The sequence below is a fragment of the Aethalodelphis obliquidens genome, unplaced genomic scaffold (genome assembly GCF_003676395.1).
Source record: "Aethalodelphis obliquidens isolate GAN/ISIS:26980383/991018 unplaced genomic scaffold, ASM367639v1 scaffold5, whole genome shotgun sequence".
Classification (NCBI taxonomy): Eukaryota; Metazoa; Chordata; class Mammalia; order Artiodactyla; family Delphinidae; genus Aethalodelphis; species Aethalodelphis obliquidens.
The window spans coordinates 39,092,162-39,102,115 of record NW_020837949.1 but is presented as its reverse complement, the minus strand read 5'-3'; the positions used below and the strand labels follow the sequence as shown (position 1 = coordinate 39,102,115).

General features: G+C 37.8%; 1 long non-coding RNA gene across 1 annotated transcript in view; it reads left to right on the top strand.

The window, feature by feature from the left end:
* LOC113618218 (uncharacterized) overlaps positions 1–9,398 on the top strand; it is a 209,274-nt gene extending 199,876 nt beyond the window's left edge. The window contains exon 4 of the long non-coding RNA XR_003431927.1: positions 9,250–9,398. This is a non-coding gene — a long non-coding RNA (uncharacterized LOC113618218). The remainder of the gene's footprint in view (positions 1–9,249) is intronic.
* Positions 9,399–9,954: the final 556 nt, after the last annotated feature.

Sequence of the window (9,954 nt, the reverse complement as noted above, 5' to 3'; positions counted from 1 at the left end):
TTTTTTTTTTTTTTTTGCGGTACGTGGGCCTCTCACTGTTGTGGCCTTTCCCGTTGTGGAGCACAGGCTCTGGACGCGCAGGCTCAGTGGCCATGGCTCACGGGCCCAGCCACTCCGCGGCATGTGGGATCTCCCCGGACCGGGGCACGAACCCGTGTCCCCTGCATCAGTAGGCGGACTCTCAACCACTGCGCCACCAGGGAAGCCCCTTTTACTTTTTTAAAATAATGTATTTATTATTTATTTTTTGGCTGCGTTGGGTCTTCGTTGCGGCGCACAGGCTTTCTCTAGTTGCAGCGAGCGGGAGCTACTCTTCGTTGCGGTGCGCGGGCTTCTCAGTGCAGTGGCTTCTCTTGTTGTGGAGCATGGGCTCTAGGTGTACAGGCTTCCGTAGTTGTAGCACGCGGGCTCAGTAGTTGTGGCTCACGGGCTCTAGAGCGTAGGCTCAGTAGTTGTGGCACATGGCCTTAGCTGCTGCACGGCATGTGGGATCTTCTGGACCAGGGATTGCACCTGCTGGCGGATTGGCAGGCGGATTCTTAACCACTGCGCCACCAGGTAAGTCCAGTCTTTTACTTTATTAATAAAACTTTGAAGCATCCCTGTGTGTCAAAAACAGAACATTTAGAACCATCAGGTGATGAGGTGTTGATTGTACAAAATCACGTCCGGCACATTGAGTGAAGAAATTCACACAGGCTGTTTGTATTCATTAAGAACTGAAAGCAGAGTTATCACATAGTGCTTATTTTTACCATGTTGTCTACCAGAAATTTCACCATTATGTCACTGTATAAAGAACTGAACTCTTACAGCAGCATTCTCTGTGGTCTGTTGTTTCCGATGTAATTTGAAATAGTTTCCAGTAGATGGCAATATAGGTACCATATCCAAGTGGTCAGTCACATCATAGCAGATATGACTGCTATGATAATGGATATTATGGAAGATCATGGAAAGTAGCTTTAGTGTAGGGCATACTAAATAATTCTATTTATTTTTAAGTTAAAAACTTAACTCTTAACTAACAAAATGAGGTCAATATATAATGAAGAAAGTTTGACAAGCAAGGATTTTAACAATGACAAAATGCTCTGGAACCTAGTCCTATACCAGGCACTACAATAAATGTGAATTTTTCTCATTAGGATATATATATCACAGTTGAAGCCCTTACTGCATTATCTAATTTCATAGATTTCCAACTTGCCTATTAGCTCTATATCCTGACTTCATACCTTTGAGGCAGCCTGACCCTTTGAAACTTGCTGCATGTCTCAACAGCAAAGAATAGTAAGCAGGCCACTCCAGTCACACTTGCAGTAGCTTTTCTGGGTCAGCCTTGCTTCACAACCATCTCACTGCCCTTCTATTTCAGAGATCTGGGCTCCGGCTGTATCTGCATTTTTCGTACCCTCTCCTTGCCTTTGGATTTGTACATTGATTTTGCTTTTCTAGGCTAGTAGGATTAACTAATATTCTCTAAAAAGGATTCTGACTGAGCACCATCCCTGTTTTCTCCTTTCCCAGATTCTTAGTTCTTAGTTCCAGTTCCAGTTCATTCTCTTGACTTGTCATTGGCCCCCTGACAGAGTCTACTCCAAATCATCAGGTGAAGACAAAGTTCTCAGTTGTTAGCTGCCTAAAACATAATACAGATTACAAATGGTGACATTTTTGATTTCTGGCAGAATTCTTAGAAAGACACTCCGGCTACTCAGAAGGTGGATTGAGCACTAAAAATACTAGAGCACATCAAATGTAAATGACTCTGGTATTTCAGAAGGATGGAGAAGTCTGCCAATGTGTTGCTGTTACCACTTAAACATTTCTGATTTTAAATTCAGGAAAGTACCTCCAGACCAGAAAGCTGAGAAAAGAGATAGTTTTGTTTTTCAAGCACTCCATTTTCCAACTTTAATTAAAATAGATGTCTTATGTGAAGATTCTTTTATTTATGTAGAATACACTGCTAAAATGTAGGTTTTTACTATCTGAAAAGCCTTTACTGACCAGGAAAATGAGGCCAGGCTAACTCAACTTCATTTAAGTCCTCTGAAATTTCAAACGTTTCAATTTCAAGCACCTCTTCACAGTGTTTCATGCTAAGCTCTCTGGATAGGTCTGCACAATGCCAAATGAATTGCCAGGGAAGGAGTGAGAATGACAATTGACCAATCCTTGATTTTTATTCTTGAATCTGTCAAGACTACTCATTGGGAAGTGGATTAATGTTCACAGAAGCCTTTTAATGTAAGTCTCAGGCTACAGGGCTAACATTATGAATCCTCTTAGAAGGTTTGCAACATTCTGCTCTGAAAACTCCTGAAGTTATATTTTCAAGGTTATAGGTGTGTGAAGATTTACTTAATTTGTGAAACTTATTTTACAGCTTTTTTCTCTCATCATTTAATAGATTAATGTCTTTTTACCTCTGTGAAGCATCCCTCTACCTATATCCTAAGACTGTCTGACAAGTACCACAGGTATACAGGGGAAGCATTTCTTTTTGTTCTTTTTGGCTCCTATCATGCTAGGATGCCACCAATTATAATGCAAAAACTTTGGGAAGTAGGTTTCCATATTATATTTCCCTTTAAACATGTAGTGAAGTATTTCACATAAAATGAGTACCAGTAATTTTTTCAAAGATTGATTGATTGACCTACCTTTCAATATGAAGTGACGTAGCAGCCTCATGAAATGTTAGCTTTCATTTCCCATATTGCTTTTCTGACAGAACATGCATTATACAGGGTATTTCCTTCAATTTAGTTGAAAACAGGTGTTATAGATCATCCTCAGAAGATCGTAAGTGTGCATAAATTCATACATCTTTGGTAAGAATTCTTGAATTAAATGACTTCCATTTCTTTGGGAAAGGGGAAAAAATACAGAAAAGGCATTGCATGCAACCTGGTGAATGCTCAATAAATAGTAAACATCAGCTAGAATAAACGTATTTTGAATAAGTATTTTCAATAATTATGTTAAGTATGAAAATTTGATTTTGGGATTTTTCAAAATGTTCTTTAACAAATTATATTTAAAAAGAAGACTTTTACTCATAAGCATTCCAAATACATGAGAAAAAAGTAAGCAGATGACGGCAAATATCGCCAACAATGATGCTAATCATAATGGCAAACCCAACAGGAAGGAATTTATATACCGCTTGTAGAAAGACAAACAATGACTTTAGGAATTCTCTGGAGATCATGTCTTTTTTTTTTACAAAGGGAATACATGTTTTCATATAAAAAAACATTGATTTGTCTGTTTTCGTAAAAATCTGAATTCCTAATTTTAAGGAATCAATGTTAGTTTTTTTCTGAGAGATTTTCACCTCAGAATTGGATATTATTAAAAGCAAAACTTTTTCAGTTTAAGTAGAAATATAAAACTTTCTCTAATATTTAATAAAACTGACATTAAATATTATTTTAGACATTCAAATAAAGTATTTGGGGTTTTTTTAATATAAATTTATTTATTTATTTTTGGCTGCGTTGGGTCTTCACTGTGGTACGTGGGCTTTTCATTGCAGTGGCTTCTCTTGTTGCAGAGCACGGGCTCTAGCTGCATGGGCTTCAGTAGTTGTGGCGTGCGGGCTCAGCAGCTGTGGCTTGCGGACTCTAGAGCACAGGCTCAGTAGCTGTGGCACACGGGCTTAGTTGCTCCACAGCATGTGGGATCTTCCAGGACCAGGGCTCGGACCCGTGTCCCCTGCATTGGCAGGCGGATTCTTAACCACTGTGCCACCAGGGAAGCCCTGAAAAGGTTTATTTTAAAAAGTAGCTAATGCTGGGCTTCCCTGGTGGCGTAGTGGTTGAGAGTCCGCCTGCCGATGCAGGGGACACAGGTTCGTGCCCTGGTCCGGGAAGATCCCACATGCCGCGGAGTGGCTGGGCCCGTGAGCCATGGCCGCTGAGCCTGCGCGTCCGGAGCCTGTGCTCCGCAATGGGAGAGGCCACAACAGTGAGAGGCCCGCAGAACGCAAAAAAACAAAACAAAAGTAGCTAATGCTATTTATACTCACTATATCCCCCAAATTATTTATTTGGTTTACAAGAATTTAGTGGATGCTTTTTTTCTTTCTTTTCTTTTTTTCCTTCTCTTCCCTTCCCTTCCCTTCTCTTTTTCTTTCCTTTCCTTTCCTCTTCTCTCCTCTTCTTTCTTTTTTTCTTTGTCTTCTCACGTTCTCTTCACCAGCAGGACGAATGTTCACTGCCAAAGGCCCAAAGTTAACCCCTGTATCAGAGGATTTCCCTCAGCTAAATAGGAGCAAACCTATCCGGGAAGTTATACATTCCCACCCCAAAAGCACCCACCAGCACTGCCCAGGACAGCCATCAGTCAACAACTGATTGAAATGAGGGTACATAAAACTGGCCCGCTTGCCTCACGGTGGAGGATGACTCTGCTTTAGTTCGTGTTCCAGAGCTTCCTGTGGGGTCAGGCGAAAGGCAGTGCTCTGGGCAAAACCACACCTTTCCTGACTTGCTCTCCTTCCGCATCCTGCTTCCCTCTCGCCCCTTCTCCTGAGAGCCCTCCCCTCCGTACATCACTTTCACCAAGTTTCTAGCTCAGGCTCTTCTTCTTAGGGAGTCTAGTCTACAAAAAAATTCCAAAACGTTTACAATTAGCAAATTAGAAAGTTATGGATTGCTAAATATAGTCAAAATGAAAGACAGACATGAAAGATTACAGCTTGAAAAAAAAATAAAATTCAAAACAAGACTCAGAACTTGTCTTTCAGCCTTGATGGATTAACTGGCACTTGACTATGTTCCCATACTGGGCATTTGACAACAGACAGCAAAGGATGATGAATCCTCAAGAGAAGTGAGACATACAGTTTAAGCCTCATGTTTGTGTTGCCTTTCTCCCTGGGGGAACTCTGACAGGACAGTGTGGAGGTAGAGCCTAAGAAGAGAACAGCGTTGCTAAGCTGAGGTGGTACAGATCAAAGTTTGAAGCTTCCGAGGTGACTGTGGAGCAGAGTACACGAGGAAAGGCTGCTGAGCAGAGGAAGGCATAAGAGGTCTGGTGCGGGGGGCAGGGGTTTACCTTCAGGCATTTGGCCAAAGGCTGGCCTGTGCATGCACAGAGCAAAAAACTCAGCAAGATCTGACAAAGACTGGCTGCTGTAGGGCTAGAAATAGCTCAGAGATGCAGCAGGTTATTCAGTGCCAGAAGATGTTGGCGTTCCAATCCAGACAGGGTGGAGAGAATTGCTGATGACCTCAGGCATTCAGTGAAACACCATAAAAATTGTTACCAGGTGGTTTAAGGCTATAGAAGTGGGAAACTAGGAAAATGATACATAGAGAACTGGAGCAGTTGGTCACTCTCACCTGGGAGAGAACTGGAGCAGTTGGTCAGTCTCACCTGGGAGTAGGGTGAGCCCTGCCTGTGGAAAGCACAGAAAAAGTTTCAGGTAGATTTGAATCCAGGTCAGGTATGTAGGCATCCAGCAATGAGTTAAAGTGAACTGTGTGATGGAGGAAGAAGAAAGTGGAGTAGGACAAACAGGCTCAAGAGGGCTATTAAAGAGTGAAGCAGGGGATGAGGCAAGCTCAGGGCAGCGTGACCAGAACTCAACTTTGAATGTACCGGTGCCTCCCCACCTCTCCACCTCCGTTCCCAACCCTGTGCTGCCATTCTTAATATGACCCAGTCACACAGAAGTATATTTTGAGTCCATACCTGTTACGATTTTTCTGTGTGGCTGCAGATTATTTTCATTGCTTGTTAACTTTTGCAGGCATCAGAATCAATGGGGAAACTCCTAGAATTTCTGATTCAGTAGGTTTGGATTAGGGCCCAAGAATCTGAATTTTTATCATGGTCACAGGTGACGCTGACACTAGGCCAGGAACCACATTTTAAGCATTACTGGGCTCTATTATAGTGGCGGAAGAGGACAGAGAAATCTTAATTCACTGAACTCCCTTTCAGGGGAGTATGTTGTATTTTAGGAAGAAATACTTGTGTTTCGGGAGAGGAATCAAAATTCATGCTTAATAAAATGCCATAAAATTCAGGAGAGTCCTGTTCATTAGAAACCCTTTTTGCTTTGCTGAGCTCTGGCATGAGTTGGGACATGCATGTCTGTGGAGAAAAACGGGGGCTAAACTTAACCTCTCAACATTAAATGGAGAAGAGGAATTAAAAGATCTCAGGAATAAATGGAGGGGAGAGGGGCCAGGGAGGCTTTGTGCAGAGAGGGGAAGAGAAGCAAAAATAAATCTCTGGTAATGCAGACTTTAAGGTGGAACTTAGCAAATGGAAAATGTATAAAGGATTTTTAAGTAATTAGTTCTTGGTGATGAATTATCAGAAATGCCATGGGGCAAGAGAACGCTTTGCAAAAATGGAAAATTCTGCTGTCTGAACGCAGGAATTAGAGGATAATGGGGGAGCTGATGACTGGTTAAAGTGGCCTCATAAAAAAATGATTAAAATAACCATTTTATCATTTATGAATCATAAATGGAATCATAATGGAATCATAATGATGTTTATTCCTGTCGTATTTAAACATTTGAAATGTATGCACTACTTTTCAAATGAAATAGACACTTCAAAGTTGTCATTTGCTAGGAAAGTAGAACAAAAAATCTCAAGAGCTTTGGGGGCAAGTATATCAGGTAAGAATAAATATTTCTTCAAATGATGAAAAATAAACAATTTCCAGCTCATTTAATATCCAGCATTTCTAGAGACACATTAAAATCAAGGTCATGATATCTAAGAATATTCCCTGTGCATAGCCATTAATTCCTAAATTTATTCATCTTTGCTAAAATAACAAAGTACTGACTTGACTAGTTAATTAAGCAAGACAGATGAGAAATATTCTGCTCAAACAAAATAATAAATAAGCCAGAGATATTTGTTTGCTTTTTCATAAAAATTTCAACTCCTAAACTAATCTTAAAGTATATACTTTTTAAGAAAAAAATGGAAATATAGAAATTACAAATTGTAAAATCACCTATAGTACCAACAAGGATAGCTGTTTAGGGATATTATTTACCTATACCCATTCTCATAGGCATCATATACAAAAACTCTTAAAATTCTCCATATTCAAAATTATTTCACATATCATTCCATTTTTACATTTTTATTTAATTTTGTGCTTTAGTTATTTCTCAAAAAAAAATATATTCTTACAGTTTATTGCTTTTTCTGCAAATAAAATACATGTTTTCTCTTAATGGGTAATTTTTTTAATGTATGTTAATATCTAGTGTGTCTTTTATGTATTATTTTTCATATTTAAAATTATTTTGATTAATTATAGTATTTATTATATAGGTATATCTTTGGTTTTTTTGCTCTTGTCTTAAATGATTGAGTTTATACTATAGCTTTAAATAATACACATGATTAAATTTATGATTTTCAAAATTTCCATATTCAAGAACAATTTCATTACTTATGACTCCTCTTAATCTAAGATAAATTTAGCTTAATATTCTCTTGCTCCACAGTTTCCTTCTTTGCAGTAAGATCTGTGTTTCTAGACTTGTATCATTAACTTTATGTAATCATCCTGTAAGATTCAATATTGGTCTTTTCCTTCTGCACTTTTGTTACCATGTTGCTCATTATTTTTGTCATCATTCTGCTGCCTAGCATAGTCCTTGGCCTAATTGGTGCTCAAAAAATATACTGAATGAATGAGTGATCTAAACTTAATTTTAAATATAATGAATAGCCATCACAGATGATGATGATATGAGATAGAATCAGGCTTATGCCATTCTATAAATCCAGACTTCTCTGTTTTAGAGTTAATGTTTTCAGTTAGGGAATTTTTGGGACCAGGTAACAAAGATCATTTTTAAATTTTGTGTTATTTTGCATATTAAAAAATCTCTTTAGACTGTCTTTACACATTGATGGTAGGTTATGAAAATGTAATAAACCAGAATTACTTTACATTCCCTAAAACTGGTTATGCTTTTATGCATGAGAATTTATGATCTTATTTTCTTTATTATCAAAATGTAAAACTTTTCCAGAATATGTCAAACTCATGTTATTTTTGCATTATTTGAGGCTAGAATATAGTGAATTCTTACAGTCAGTAGGTTAGTTAAACACAGACACACACACAGTGGGAATATTTTTGAATATTTCTTTTGTTTTTTTTCTTTATTTTTCTATTTTATTTATTCAAACTTATTTTTCAGAAATGTAGTTTACCCATGATGTGAAACTATATTCTCTGTATATTTTCTATATGTTATCAGCTTTTGATATCCATTATGTCTTTCATAGTTATCATATTTTAAAGATATTTTCAGTCTGTTTCCCAAATTGCTGTTCTGACTTTGTGTTGGTTCATTCTGTTCTTTCTTAACTCATGAAAATATTTTTTCTGTTTTATCTTTAATTTCTTAGCATTGTTGCATATATATCATAATACTCTTTTAAATTTCATTTTTAATATTTTATTTCATGAATTTTTAAAATATTCTGAAAACTCAAAATTAATATAGTTTTACACATCATATTGTTTCCTGTCATAAATATTTTTATAGGTTTACTTCTGCTTATTTTAAGAAAATGGCTCCATGCTTTGTTGTGGAATATTTTATAGGCCGCCCAGCCCTACACACACCATCACCTCCCAAGTCTGTATAGCCTTGAAGCAGTAGAGATCTGTTCTGACCAAGAAGCTGCTGACAGGATGTCTATGTTCTGTACTTCCATGTATCTTTACTTTACTTTTAAGTTAAATTATTTAGATAACTCTTACATAGGCCCTACTTTATATTAGGCATTTATAGAATGCAGCTCTGTTTGCCTGAGGTGAGAATTATGTATTTTTCATTCCTGGTTCCTGTCATAATTTAAAGCAATCTGTATGTCTTCTTTTGCATGTAAACACAGTTCTCTCTGGAGTGTACAGCTCTGTATGCTCATCTTGTTTTTACTTTACATGATTTAACTCAGAATAAAATGTACCATCACAGATTCCCTTCTGTTTCAGACTGTGTTGCTTTACAGAGAAATGTCGGATCTACAAATACATAATAAATATTGAGACTGGGAGATGGAAAGTGGTTCTGGTGGAACAGGCACTGACTTTAATGTTGAAGCAAGAAGTGAGGTTGGGAGGAAGTCTCCTGTTTTCCCCCTTTCCAGTTGTTTTATTATTTCAGAAGTCTGGGTATGAGTTGGTTTCTTACAATGTCTAAAAATAATCCACTCATTTATTTATAACTTCAGTTATCTCAGGTGAAAGAAGCAGCATGGTCAAATGCCTTTTGGTCTGAGGAATCACGGAAATTGAATGGACTGAAAGAGAGCCAGCTATGCTGTAGAACCGACAGCAAGGAAGAGTATGATGCAAAAGGAGACGGAAGGATGGAATAATACAATGCATTCTAACAGGCATGTAATATCAAATATTTTTAAGGAATTTTCCCTTTCTCGTAAGAACAGTGGTGATCCATTAATTTCCAATGGGTTTCCAATGGGTTACTTAGAGTAAAAGGCAAATTATTTTTCTTGATAGATCAAGTTTTATGTGATAATAACCTTTGCCTACCTCCCTGGTGCCATGCATGCCTTTTCTTCTCTTACCTGCTTTAGCAACATAGCTGCTATTTCTGATTCTCAAAGTTAGATCTCACCTTAGGGTTTTTGCGCCAACTGTTCATCTATTAGGAATTTTTTATGTTGATTTTCATATGGTTAATTATTCTTGTGATTCATTTAGAGAGATAGTCCCTGACTCGCTACCTCCCCTTTAAATTATCCTTTCGCATTAACTAGCTGAAATTTTCTGCAGAGTCCTTATCAATTGCCATTTGATATTTTTTTTTAACATCTTTATTCGGGTATAATTGCTTTACAACGGTGTGTTAGTTTCTGCTTTATAACAAAGTGAATCAGTTATACATATACATATGTTCCCATATCTCTTCCCTC